The sequence below is a fragment of the Pinus tabuliformis genome, chromosome 1_1 (assembly GCF_031772625.1).
Source record: "Pinus tabuliformis cultivar Carrire ecotype Pingquan chromosome 1_1, CPIR1, whole genome shotgun sequence".
NCBI lineage: Eukaryota > Viridiplantae > Streptophyta > Pinopsida > Pinales > Pinaceae > Pinus > Pinus tabuliformis.
The window spans coordinates 582,623,093-582,637,517 of NC_142297.1; the positions used below are offsets into that span (position 1 = coordinate 582,623,093).

General features: G+C 38.1%; 1 pseudogene across 1 annotated transcript in view; it reads right to left on the bottom strand.

Annotated features, from left to right (window-relative positions):
• The window catches only part of LOC149214592 (conserved oligomeric Golgi complex subunit 5-like), a 69,891-nt pseudogene extending 59,404 nt beyond the window's left edge, over positions 1-10,487 (bottom strand). Inside the window, exon 1 of the transcript XR_016250064.1 lies at positions 8,786-10,487. The product of XR_016250064.1 is annotated as a conserved oligomeric Golgi complex subunit 5-like (transcript). The remainder of the gene's footprint in view (positions 1-8,785) is intronic.
• Positions 10,488-14,425: the final 3,938 nt, after the last annotated feature.

Consider the following 14,425-nt stretch of genomic DNA (forward strand, 5'->3'; position numbering starts at 1 on the left):
TCAGGACAAGATATGGTTTTAATGTCTATCCCTTTGTCTCTAGCCTGGTTGTTGCAGAACTCTAGCCAGAGGCTATCAACAGACTGGCCACCTGGCCTAGTCCCCAATAGAGTTAAGTATTCGCCTCTCTTAGGCAAACCAGTCAAAAAGTATATATCTGTCGGCTCAATTTCGAGCTGGTGGCCACTAATGAAGAAGCACTCGTCTTGTATGCTCCACCTGTCTACCAGCCACTGCAAGAAGTCCACCTAGGCCCTCATGCCAGGTATGGCCCAGAATTTGTACAAGCCGCATGCCTTCAATGCATCGATCAAAGGTTGGTGATTTAAAGTGGCAAGATCCACGTCCTCATGCTCCCGTTCTCACCAATCTAGCATGATGTACACTCTACATCCAACAAAAAGGCAATTTAGAATGCAAGAAATTAAATTGTTTGGGTCAATTTTGAGAATTTTTGGGTTAAAAAGCCTTGCCGCGGGGACCACACCCTCTCTATTAGAGATAGTGCGTGGGTCCGCACCTTGCCTTCATGTAAGGTGTGGACCCCTGACTTTTTCCCCATTGAGAAAAAATCGGGGTCTGCGAGCTGCCAGTGTTATGCTTGCGGGCCCTCGCGCGCGGGTTTCTAGCCTAAAAACCCTCTAAAAAATGAAATAAAACCCTAAAACACAAATTGAAACGGTTGAAATTGAAGAGTAGGATGATGTGGATTACCAGGAGGAGACGACGTTCGATTCCGACAGATGGATTTTCAGCAATCTTCACGGGAAGTTTCTGAAAAAAAGCACTATTTTCTCACCCAAATCTTCAACGGTAAAAATGAATTGACGAAAGCCCTTTTTATAAGTTTTTTGAATAAATGAATTGTAAATTTGTTTATGTTTCACTTTAGAAAGGTAATTTTGGCAGCATTTTTATCCATCTCAAATAGGTATGAGTAATGTTTGCAATTTTTGTTCAGGATAACAGATTGTTCAGGCGAAATCGATCATTTTCGACGCAAAAACATTTAGAGTCACCTTTAAGCTCTTTTCTAACTCCTAAAACATGAAAATATCGCCGAGTTTTTCTTTTTAACTCGTTAAAAAATAACTAAAAAGACGGTCCACTTACAACTCTTTTCTGATCGTGAAAACATGAAAAGATTGCCAGATTTTTTTCATTTCAAATTCGATATTGGTTATAAAACAACGTGTCGTTGATCGCTTTTTTACTTTTTTGGATCAGGGGCACTATTTACAAAAAGTACTCCTTGGTCATAAAGATCAAGCGGTTCTCTCAAGTATTATTTTATACTTTTTCGAGCTTGGGAGACACAAATTTACGAAAAAGGTTAACCCTGTAGTCTTCTTAAGTTTTTTCAGACTCTCTAAAATTGAAAAACGCTGAGTTTTTCCTATACTGGACTCGTTAAAATTCCACAGTAAAGGACCTGTTCAATTACAAACAGGAACGAACTACTCCTTCTTAGGGTTCGAATTTAAACTATGTTGGACTCATTCGAAGGATGAGCTTATAATCAAGCAAATGTTATCCTCCTTAAGCTTGTCAAAAATAAAGAGGTACTTGCCATAAATGGTGGGGGAAAAAAGAGAAAAGTGAGCCTGTTTGTCATGCTTTGTAACCACTCTTGAACACGACACTTTTATTCACCTGGGTTGGGAAATCCTTTGCCTAACAGTTGATCAAACCACATATGAAAGTCTTCAACCGGTTTTTGGGTATTAACTTTGGGTCAATTGTCACCAAACCATCTGTTGTGTCGTTATGTGTTCAAGAGGTCACTACCAATAAGCCATTCATCTACAAAATATCTGTCATCCATGTTGACCATCCCTGAGTCAGTCCTTGCAACTAAATTTCTTCAATTAGATCTATGATTTCGTGTTGTGGGCTCGCCTGCGACTGATCGCTTTCTATTGACTTCAGCTCATTACCTAGAAAGATGATCTAGAAATCGTCAGTACCTTGGGATCTGCATGCCTCAATCGCAGGTTTCTTGCCTTTGAAGATAGGTTACATCATTGACCTTTGATCAAAGGATTCCATGACATGTTCGACATCAACACATCTATTCACATCTCATGGATTGTACTGGGTACTTTGAGAGCCATTGACATCACTGGTGGTTTCTCTCACACTTGTTAACAGTTTACATCATTGACTGGCAATCAAGTGGTTTCTACCATGTTCGACTTCAGCACAATCATTCGCATGGATAGAATCGTCCTGTTTCGGGAAGTAGAAATGAAGACCCTGGATCTAGTTTCCGCAATCCAGGCTGCGAGGATTTTGTATTCATTATATGGTGGACTATACATAAATAGGTGGTTGCATCCATACTGTGTCTACATGAGTCTATACTTGTGATGTATTACAAGATCATCCCTATATCAGAGCAGTAGTTAGTTTTCTAAGTCATTTTTGATCTGAGAATGGGAATGCCTACCTCAGCGATGATATGATCTCATATATATATTTTGCATTGAATGTTTTTTATAGGTTCCGACTGGGCTCTCCACAAGATGATCCTCGAAATGATAAAGTACTTCACTCTTCCTAAATGATAAATGAAATCCTCATCTACTACAGACTTCGCACTTTAGAGGGCAATCTGTTACACAAAAATATCGTCACCATGATTATTTGCATTCAGTATGGGTCTATCATCACTTGTACTGTCCTCCTAAGCAAGTCTCAGACCTCATCTCTTCAAGTCAAGCTTTGAAAATGAGAGAAAGACATTGAAAATCAACAAAGTTCTGGTTCCGCACTTTCTCTCACATTGCATGCGGTCCCGCACCCCATGTTCATAAAAACTGCGGACCTGCCCCCTCTGTCCCTAAAGGAGTGGGTGCGGACCCCTATGAAAGCCAAAAAGGTGTAAGTTTATTCTAAAAAACTCACTTTGGGTTAATTCTAGATGATTCTAGAAGGAATTTTGACGTGGATTGGTCGCTCTTAGGTGGTTCATGCATCCCAAAAGAGAAGGAGCTAATCCCTTGATGAGAGGAGCTATCCCTTTGAAGGATGACCTAGTAACTTCCCTCCATTGCACTATAAATTAAGGCATTGGGCTGGTTGCTAAGGAGGTTAGAAGCTGAACATTTTTTAGGGTAAATGCTGGTGGAATTGAGACTTCCTAGTTAAGCTTGAGAGGAGAGATCACATACCTTTTTGGCTTCATAGGGAAGAGAGTGGAACTTGTCAAAGTAGAGGAGACTTCTTGTTGGACCCTGGGAGGAGCTTGTACAACATCAAGGCACATGTTGTAAAGTTCTTCTTTGATTTGAATTAATACAATCAGATTCATTTTTCTCAACAAATTGTCTTATGTCATTTGTTTCATGAATTCCTTGATCATCATGTTAAGTATGCTTTATGATATTGGATTTTCAGGTGCTATTTAATTTGTGTGCTTGTTTGTGTTTGCAGATTCGAAACAAGGGAGCTCATTTGGATCAAAGGAGCGAGGCTTCCACAAACTTGCATTAAAACTAAGGTAGGCCTAAACACTTGTTTTCCTTTGTTTATAAATGCATATTTAGAGAAAGATAGTTTTTGATTGGCTTGCTTGTCACTAGATATCGTTAGATTCTAGGAAGGTCTATCTTGTCCGCAAGATCGACTCATTCCGTGCGACAGTTCTCATGGAAGGGCCTCAAGGAGGACGTACTCCAGCACATCCGGGAGTGTGATGTTTTCCAGAGGAACAAGGGAGAGATGAGCCATCCCGCGGGTTTATTCCAGCCTCTTCCCATTCCGGAGGGGAAATGGGAGAGTATTTCAATGGACTTCATCCCAAGGTTGCCCATGGTACAGGGCAAGGATTGTATCTTTGTCACCGTTGATTGAATGAAAAAGTACACACATTTTTTTGCCATATCTGCACACTATACAACAACACAGGTGGCCGAGCTATTCTTCAGAGAGATCTTCAGGCTACACGGTCTTCCTAAGACCATTGTTAGTGACAGGGACAGCCGTTTCATGGGTGGGTTTTGGCAGAAGCTTTTTTGGTTGGTGGGGACGGAGTTGACATCAAGTACCAGTTATCACCCACAAACAGATGGGTAGACAGAGGTAGTTAACAAGTGGCTGGAGGGCTACTTGCGTAACTATGTCAGTGGGCAGTAGAGAGCATGAATGGAATGGCTGCATCTGGGGGAGTACTGCTACAATACTTCACATCACATGTCCATTGGTATGTCACCATTCTATGCCTTATATGGGTATCATCCTTTATCTTTTGTTGACATGATGTTTGGTGATAGTAGGGCTCCTAGAGCCAAGATATGGATCCAAGAGAGTCAGGATATTCTCCGAGCTCTCAAGGCTAACATGGCTACAACACAGAAGCAGCAGAAGCTGTATGCCGACAGGGGTCGGGTGGAGAGACAGTTCGAGGTAGGGGACATGTTCTACCTACGGTTACAGCCATACCAACAGTCATCACTAAAGCAGAAGGGGGCTGAGAAGCTTAAGCCCTGCTTTTATGGGCCATACAGGGTGATACGCAGGATTAGACAGGTTGCATATGAGTTGGAGCTGCCCCAAGGCAGCAAGATTCATAACATTTTTCATGTATCATGCCTGAAGAAGGCATTGGGGCAGCAGGTGACAGTGACAGATGAGCTACCACCCATGGATGATGAGGGGCATTTGGTATTACAGCCAGAGGCTACCATTGATACCAGGGAGAGGCAGCTATGGAGCAGGACAGTCCGGAAATTCTTGGTGAGGTGGAAGAATTTTCCGGATGAGGATGCCACTTGGGAGAGTGAGCAGATCTTACAACATCCATCACTTCAGTTTCTTGAGGACAAGAAACATTTTTCCAGGGGAGACTGTAATATTCCTAATTAGCCATGGCTAATTGGAATACTAGATTTTGTTCAATTTTTGCCTTCTATAGTTATTTGTAAATAAAAAAGGTTGAGGATGAGGGACATAATTCACTTTTAGAATAAAAAGTCACTTCCTAGTAGCACAACGTTGTGACTTAGAGGGGAGCCAAGGGGGCGAAAAGGGGAAGCAGAAATGGAGCCCACATAGACACATGGAGGGACTATGTAGGAGGGAAGAAACGTGTGGCAAGAGAGGAATCACACAGGAGGAGGTGAGCCTTAGGATTGAGAGACGCAAAGGCTATAAAGGAGAGAAGAGCCCCCTCATTTTGAGCATTCTGGTTATGAGCATTTGTGATAGTCATTTCGACTTAGAGCACGCTGACTGTTTAGCTAGTCTGCAGTACTGTTTAGTGCATTGAGTGTCTCCATTCGGAGATCTCACCCTTAGCCTTGGGGGACTTCGAGTGCCAGCTCAGGAAAGGTATTTCCATTGGCATTCCAACAATAGTTTCATTAAAATTTTAGCAGCAGTTTCATCAACATTTCAGCAGCAGTTTCATCAACGTCTTTGAGGAACTGCGCAGAACCCCAAGGGGGTGATTTTCGGGGGTTGGCCATTTCAAAAAAGCTTTCTGGGTTTCTTGAGTAGATTCCAATTCCAGAGTTTCAGCTTTTTCCGAGGAGGGGAGCAGCCCCAAATCATCATTTGTTTTCTAGCAGCAGTAGCAGCACAACAACAACATCCACGCAGAGAGGCCATGCTTGTCATTCTGAGAGTATTTCTTCACTTGCCTTGTGCAAGTCGAGGTGTCATCTGTCTAATCACTTCTTGTACTCATTTATTGCTCAACATAATAAAATGGCTTAGCATTTCTCGCTGCATTTCTTGTGTATCTGCTTATATTTCCGGTTTACATTATTATATGCTGTTCCACTGTTATTTTATCACTTCTGGGTTATTATATCATTTGCACATATTTGGTTGGATTTTTTGCTGGGGATTGAGGAATATTCTGGGTTAGGAATATTACATTTCTTTATTGATTACAAGTACATCCCATTGGAGATAAATTGGTTGCAACATCGATGAATCATCAATAAAACATATTTTCTCATTTACATTCACACTGATCGTTTTTCCATGTATTAATAGATTTATGTAGTCTGAAAAATTTCATACTTATGCAATGAATTTTTCCTTATAGATATTATGGCTCATATCATCAAGAAGAAATTCAACAAGGAAAACATGGAGAGGAATATTTTTTTGCATACACATGGAAATAGGAACTCTACCATGATCAAGATGTGCAAGCTGAATAGTAAGCTCATCCAATTGATCAATGTGAACAAAAAGTCTTGACTTATAACCTGCGCAAGAGGAGGAACCAACAATCACATCCAACACAAGCATGGAAACATACAATTGTAGATGAACTTGATATATTGCCTTATCTTCAAGTTCAACATCAAGTGACTGAAAGGCATAGGAAACGAGTATGAAGGATTTTCGCAGTTTGTAGGCCAAAAATCTTAGGTGGAAAACATCTCCAAGTAGAAAACCAGAATGCTTAGTCCTATGTTGTATTTGTTTTGGGCCTTCTGCTATTGATATCATATACAATCTACTAGAAAACAACCAGGTAGTATGTAGTATGTAGGATTTATTTGTGACAGTCAATTAAGTCTTCTTCAGGTTTGAGATTAGGGCCTCTTCTAGGCCTCCTTCTTGCGGCTTAGGGCAGTTCATCAGTAGCATATAGAAGGCCTGTCTTAGCTAAGTATATGCATCCTACTTGACTATGACCACAGTGTTTAGGGCACTCAAGGATAGCGCTAGGGCGACTTTGTATTCCCTATCATTAGGCTAGTCTATAGATCTCAATACAGTGGATAGAATCTCCATTATGACAATAAACATTAGGAGTTGTTCAGACATCGGATTAAGGCTCTCTTTAACTACATTTTGAGGATCCCTTGTAACAAAAAATTGTGACTAGCGACTAGGGAATTTACTATTATCCTTCAGCTGAATGTAAGCCTCTTTTATGAGGGCTTATACTTCACTATCCTCCTTGACATAGCTGTGTGTGTAGCAAGGGCTCTTTTGGAGCATCCTTTGGCAGTGTATAGAGGCTTCCTTTCTGATCGTCTTAAGGTTACTTCATTGACTGCGTTAGGAATTTTACATTAGGGCAACATAGAGCCTATCTTCATAACTATGTTATGCCTTCATCTCCATGCTAGCGTTAGGAGCTAGGGAATCTTCTTTAGGACTACGTAGATCCTTCTTTCCCATGACAACATCTAGGACATCTCCTCTTAGGGCAGCGTATCATCTTAAGATCTCACCTCCCACCAAACCCAAAGACAAGTGGAGAGGAAGAGATCACAAGAGGTGTGTGTCAAATGACTTGCAAGCCACCTCTTTTTATAGTAAAACGTTGAGGATAGATGGGGGTAATCTAGTTGCTGGCCGACCTTGACGAATTGTCGCATAACACAAATAAAGTCATATCTCCATGAATACATGTCGGAATCGGATGATCTTTAGATCAATCCTACACCTTTTGATGAGAGGAATCTAAGAAAAATATCATCTACCATAAATAAGATGACCCACATGGAGTTTGGCCCTAGTTTCCAATTTTAACACAATTTGAATACACAGAGATGGGTTTGAATAAAATCCTATAAGAGGCACCGACAGGGCAAAAACAATTGCATAACCAAGTGAGGTGATACCTTCTCAAAGGATGTTCTCATGGCATCCAAAAATCACCTAGTAATGTTATCTTTGCAATTCCATTTTATAATTTATGTTTTATCAATTCAAACAATTTATATATCTCTCTAAATATGAAAATCCATAACTACTTTATTTCATTATAATTTGGGAGTCTACTCATGTCCCACACTAGTTTCTTTCTTGATTACAAGTACATCCCATTGGAGATAAATTGGTTGGAACATCGATGGATCATCAACAAAACATATTTTCTCATTTACATTCACACTGATCTGTTTTCCATGTATTAATAGATTTATGTAGTCTGAACAATTTCATACTTGTGCAATGAATTTTTCCTTATAGATATTATGGCTCATATCATCAAGAAGAAATTCAAAAAGGAAAAGATGAAAAGGAATATGTAGTTTCATACAGATGGAAATATGAACTCTACCATGATCAAGATGTGCAAGCTGAATAGTAAGCTCATCCAATTGATCAATGTGAACAAAAACTCTTGACTCATAACCTGCGCAAGAGGAGGAACCAGCAATCACATCCAACACAAGCATGGGAACATACAGTTGCAGATGAACATGATATAGTGCCTTATCTTCAAGTTGGGCATCAATTGACTGAAAGGCATAGGCATGGAGTATGAAGGATGTTCGTAGTTTGTAGGCTAGAAATCTCATGTGGAAAACATCTCCAAGTAGAAAACTAGAATGCTTAGTCCTATGTTGTATTTTTTGGGGGCCTTCTACTATTAATATCATATACAATCTGCTAGAAGACAACCAGGTAGTATGTAGAAGTTGAAAATTGATCTCATTTTATCATATGTTGGCAATAGAGATCATAGTTTGTGTAGTGAAAATTAGGAGAATGTTTCTGTTATGTTTGTTGAACAAAGAAATTCTAAATTATAGGGTTGATCATATGAAGGGATTTGTTATGAAAAGTTTGAATAGAAGGCACAACCAATAATGGTATCAAGTATATTTTATCAAAAAATTGAATATTTGGAAGGAAATTTGTAATTAGGTTATATGCCTCAAGTGATATTTCGTATTAAAATCCCAGTGGCATCCCATGCAAATGTATTAAAATAATGTATTTGTATTCACCAAAGAAAGTGCTAGTTATAAAGATTGTAAATTGCATATCAAGGAATCAATGGTAGCATTTACTTACAAGTACATACCTGCATTACTTCTTCAAGAAACAAAGAATAATGAAAGGATCCCTTTTCTTTGATGACACCCTTTGAAAATGCCACACTGTAAGGACAGTCAAATGCAACTGGTCCATACAAGATCCCGTCCTCTGCCACAATATCTCATTTGCCTTCAGACTGCCTCTGATATGTGGTGTGCCACTATTTTGAATCCCACACAATCCAAAGCCCGAACCAAAACTAACCGATATGGCCTTCATGTCCAATACCCAACTCACACGCTTACCAGCTTGGGACCTGTATTTACTAATCATGGCCTCCACAGCGGACCTCAATTCCTCCATGTTGTAATACAGTTGTAAGGCACTTCCTACTTTATCCTGGTTCAAATCCTCAATTCCTCTCTCAAGGACCTTCATTTCCTCTGATCACAACCAGTTCCCCGCTTCCATTAACCAGGGGATCTCCTCATCGACAACCTTGATGCCCAACACATCCGCTTCCTTTCTCTGGGTTTCGATTTCATTATACATTTGAGCAACTTTAATGAGGTCCAACTTGCTACTATCACCTTTAGAATCCATCAATTCTCTCAGCTTTCTCACCTATTTTATAACCCTAATAGTGTTATGCAAAATCTCAATAGCCTCATGGAGGTGTGAAAGTTGCTGGGAATTTAACTTGATCTGTTTGTAGGGCTTTGCAATCTCAAACCTAACTCTCTGCACCAACCACTACAGACTGCTAACCTGAAATTTAACTATATTCAAAACCCCCTCGACATCCTTTGAGCTCAAGAGCTGTTGAATCAGTGCATCATGGTGTGAATAGGCTTCATTTCTTAGCTGCTTCTCGAGAAAAATAATCCCTTGAACTAGTTATCTGTGCACGAGACCGTAGATCCACTATTGAGGGCCTTGCTAGCAAATTTCATCGAGTTGAAATCATCAGAAAGAAATTTTGCAAAGATGGGATCGTTCGTGAATTCTTTTTTGAGGGGTTCATCATTCAAATAACACCATGGATCATTCATAGTGGGTTATCAGGGGTCGAATAGGGTTTAAGTGAGGTGATGCAGTGCAAGGGGGATGATAGAGTGTTTTTTGCAGGTGATAATATTTAGCCTCCTCTGTGAAATGTATTGATGGACCTCACCATTTTATTTGTCCTTTTATTCTAGAAAATCGACATTGTAGAATTGTAGTGATAAGCAAGCATAAATACCTAGTCAATGGGAATATGAATTCGAGGCGCTAATGTGTAGATCTAGAAGCCCGTAGGTCTGAAATGGATTGAGGAATGCACCAATGTAGATCTTGTGAGAATTTAGAAAATGGAAATGTGGGAAGAGAAAGGGAACAAGATTCAAATTCAGAGAGGTGCGAATGTGTGCAGGTTGATGTTTAATAGTGCTTAGGATTTCTTGTTGACTTTGACTCATAAAATTTTACCTTCCAAATCTGTTGATAATTAGTACTTCCCCTCTTTGAATCTGGGCAAAAGTGTTTTCGAGGTGGGCAATCCAGACTTTCCTAATTTGTAAGGAGTCATTGAGAGTACAATTCCGCTCCTCGAAGGAAGGAATTGAGAATTTCTTTGGGTAAGAGAAGGAAGGTTTGTTGAATCATTAAAGTAGAAAGAGTGTGTTCCAACTCTTGAAGTAGAGAGCAATTCTTCGACAGTAGGAAGGAGGCCTGAAGTCAGAACCAAAAACGAATAAATTACCCTTATTGAGGGAAGGGATGGAGAGTAGCTAAAGAAAGGAAGGATTAAGTGCTTCGACAGAGTGAAGGGAGTCTCGCTTGGCCCTGATGGAAAATCACCATGTGAATAAATTTCCTAGGCTTATTATTATATAGGTCGACCTATTTTTATATAGGTTTAATTTTTAATATTAGCATGGATACTCGTTAATTTTTTGTATTTTTTATATTTTGTTAGGCTATTTCAATTTAAATTTTGTTGAAGCATTGTATTTTTCAAATGATTTGACAAACTATTAATATTTAAAAAAAATAAAAAATAAAGAGTATATTAGTGAATAAGGTTGTTACATTTTGTAGATTTAAGTTATATTTTTTAAAATTAATATGTTTCTCTCTATGCATGCTCCTTACTCATTTTTATCAAAAAAGAGGGGAAGGTTGATTTGTCTAAATTTTTTGAATTATATTAACTTTTTCTCCTCCATTTTTTTTACAATATAGATGGGAGATTTACTTAGCATTAAAAGGGGGTGTGCTTTAATGGAATATATTGGATTGGTAATGGGATCACCTAAACAGGCACATAGATTATCTCACCATCTTCCAATGCACTCTTTTCTCATTAAACAAAGTAGCTTCTATTTATGTTGGAAGGATGAAAAAAATCATGGTTTTAATTGCTATAATTTCATTCTCCGCCTCTTAATCCAATGTAATCACAATCAAATATGGTAGAACAATTAATCAGGCATTGAACAATAGTAATTGTAGTATTTGAAGCTAAACCTAATAACATGTTTGTGTCAAAGGAATAATTTCAATTATCCATGGAGCTACAACGAAATTATGCCAATTCATCTAATATTGGATCTTAAATGACTAGGAAAACTCAATATTGTGGATATGTCATATTTATGTTGTTTGTGCATTTGGAGATGACTCTATGATGGGATGAATGGAATGCAAAAATGAAAGATAAATTCAAAAACGAAATGGTAAGCCTACTTAAGAAATTGGTTGCACTAGTTAAAGTGAAAGTTAGACATTAGTAAGAAGTCAAAACTTTTAAGGGTTAGCAAAAGTGATGTGGCATCTCCATCCCATGCATTTTCAGCCATGGATGGATAGCCACTTATAGGCCATTAAAATTTTGACCCTTGAGGGACCATTTCGCCATTATAACATAAATATGGTTTTCTTAGGGAGGTTTGTAATTCATTTAAATGCACACATAAGGTGTAGTAATAAAAATGCAATGGGATTAAACAATCATTCACTAACATTTCATAGAAACCAAGAATCTATGATTAAATTAAACTTGATCACACATAACATGCATAATCCATGTAAATTTATTACAATAAATAATATTCAATCACATTTCATAGACACTTATTTTTCAACTAAGAATTGTCCAAGGAAAGTAGTTGCATATGAGCAATTTTCCTCCCAATCATAGGCATCCACTGTAGATGCCATCCCCAAGTTGGATTATGATGTCACTAGGGAAAACCATTGTAAGATATAGGTTCTCACTCACTCAGTTGAAACCATTTCTCTGATGGAATGGCTAATCCACTCATTACAAAGCATTGCACACATAATCTAACCTGGAAATATCAATGGCACTCTCTTCCACTTCCCTACACAACATAAGGAAGATCTTCCCCTACTATACTTAAGAGTGCCTTAGGGGTTTTCTTCCCTCCAATGCTCTTTGATGTAGGCAAAAAGAGTCTAATTTGTTGAATGTTTTCTAGGAATAACTTGGAAGATTAAAATGTGTCTCTCAAAAAACCAATGAACAATTATAACCAGTGGGTGAAAGCTTCCTTAGTTGCCCAACCTCTATGCTCATATACAACATCTCTATCTCTTCACTAAAGACAACCAATTCCCCTTTCATGGTCTTGATTTTGATCATCTTCATATTTATGGTTAATTAGTAGTAGAAGAGAATGTAGCAAGCACTCCATAAGCCCTTTTTTTGTGCCTCAAATGCACCTTGAAATTACTTACAAAAAGGTATTTTCAACCTATTGTGTGACTTTAATATCCACCCATATTTTAAATAGGGGTTGCAAATTAGGTTGATAATAAGGTTGAAAAGTATTTAGTCCAAAAAAGCCAATATAATACATGTCAAAACACCCATCAAAATCTAGGTCAAAATTATTTATAAAAATCATAATTTTAGATTCAAAAAAATATGTTGAAAATGGATGTTACAAATGTGATTGAAAAATGATTTGATGGTCACCATTTATTACAGAAATATTATAAATGAGGTAGAAATTTATTTTGAAATTTTAATAGGAGGCATAGGTTGAAACTTTTATTTTAAAAAAATGTTCTTTATCATGAGCTCAGAGATGATCCTAGTCATAATCACATATCAAATCCTAACCCTAAACTCACTTCCTACACTTAAGCTTTTCTTGTTGAGCCTAACAACTAGCCAAGTCTAAATCATAGTCTAAGTAGCTTATTCAAATTTGGATTGATAATCTCCACAATGATATATGTGTGTGTATGTGTGTGAGTGTGTTATGTTTCTATGCTTTATATTTAGATTAATGCTTGGATCTCTCTCCATTATTAATATAAATTACAACAGCCTAATTTAATCTCATAGCATAGCTAGATGACAAATTATGGTTTTTGTTGGATTGCATAGTGTTAAATGAATGTATAGGAATGTTACTTGAAAGCACCACATCACAACATGATAACTTCACTATTGAGATCTCCCCACCTATCCAACGCCTTGGTAACACTCCTCAAGTGAGACCTTCCTTTAGGAATTGATAATGTCAATGCTAGACTAGTAAAATGTTTGTTGGACACTTAAGTGGACCTTAGTTTACCAATTAGAGCCAAGAAATGGTTATGTTTTTGGGACTACAACATGATTATGGGGCCTTAGAAAAATGAAGAAACAATTGGCTAAACCATAAGTGGAAGATTGTTTTGATGACAGAACGAAATATTTGCTCGCAAGGAAGCCCCACTACTTTGTGAGAGAATGGAAAAATTCAAGGAGACACTAATGTATAAAGACATATTTGAAATTTTATGGATAGATTTTTCTAGTGAGTTTGTGTGAATGCTTTCATATGCTTGATGAAGCCGCACATCACCATTAAGGAGACAAGAAGACAAGTCAAATCTTAAATCTAGGAAATTTGGAGCGTTGCAATCACTTAGTTAATTGAGCAATAAACTTTCAAGGGGAGCAAACAATGAAAAGATACATTGTATCTAGTTTGTAGTAGAATTGTACTAGTCATACTCAAAATCTAAGGACCAATTTCAGAAGGGGTTTTGAGAGATATTAGTGAACACAAACCATACAAGGATAAAAATGTTGTTGGTGAAGGAAAAAATGTTTCATATTAACCCACAGATCATAACAGTGTAAAGCCTTGCATTATGAACGGGTTACAATGGGATTGGCAAAGATAAGAGCTCAAAGGATCAAATGACCATGGAGGGCACAACAACTAGAGAGGAAGTCGAACAAGCTTTGGGGAAGTAGAGATAACTAACGAGTGGTGGTTGAACTAGATGTGAGAAAATGACGAAGGTAATGAGGAGTTGCAAAAGGAGATTAAGGGGAAGGGAGTAGTGAAGTGAGGATGAGAGAGTTGGAAAATTTGAATGGGAAAGGTGAGTTGGCCAACAAATAGTTGTGAAACAAAGGGTTGATGATAAAATATAGCTCAATAAGGAGTATTAATCAAGGCACCTCAATGAGGTTTGATGAACACACTAGAGTGGGGTTATGAGAGATATGTGATTACAAAGTGACATGTTGGATGCAATGTAGAATGAGATTGTGGATGGGAAAGAATCAAATGAACTAATGGGAAACCATATCCTAAGGCCAACATATGTGTCCCAACTATTTAAGGAGGATGAGAACCTAGTTGTGAGCATGGCACTAGAAAATAGCAAAGTT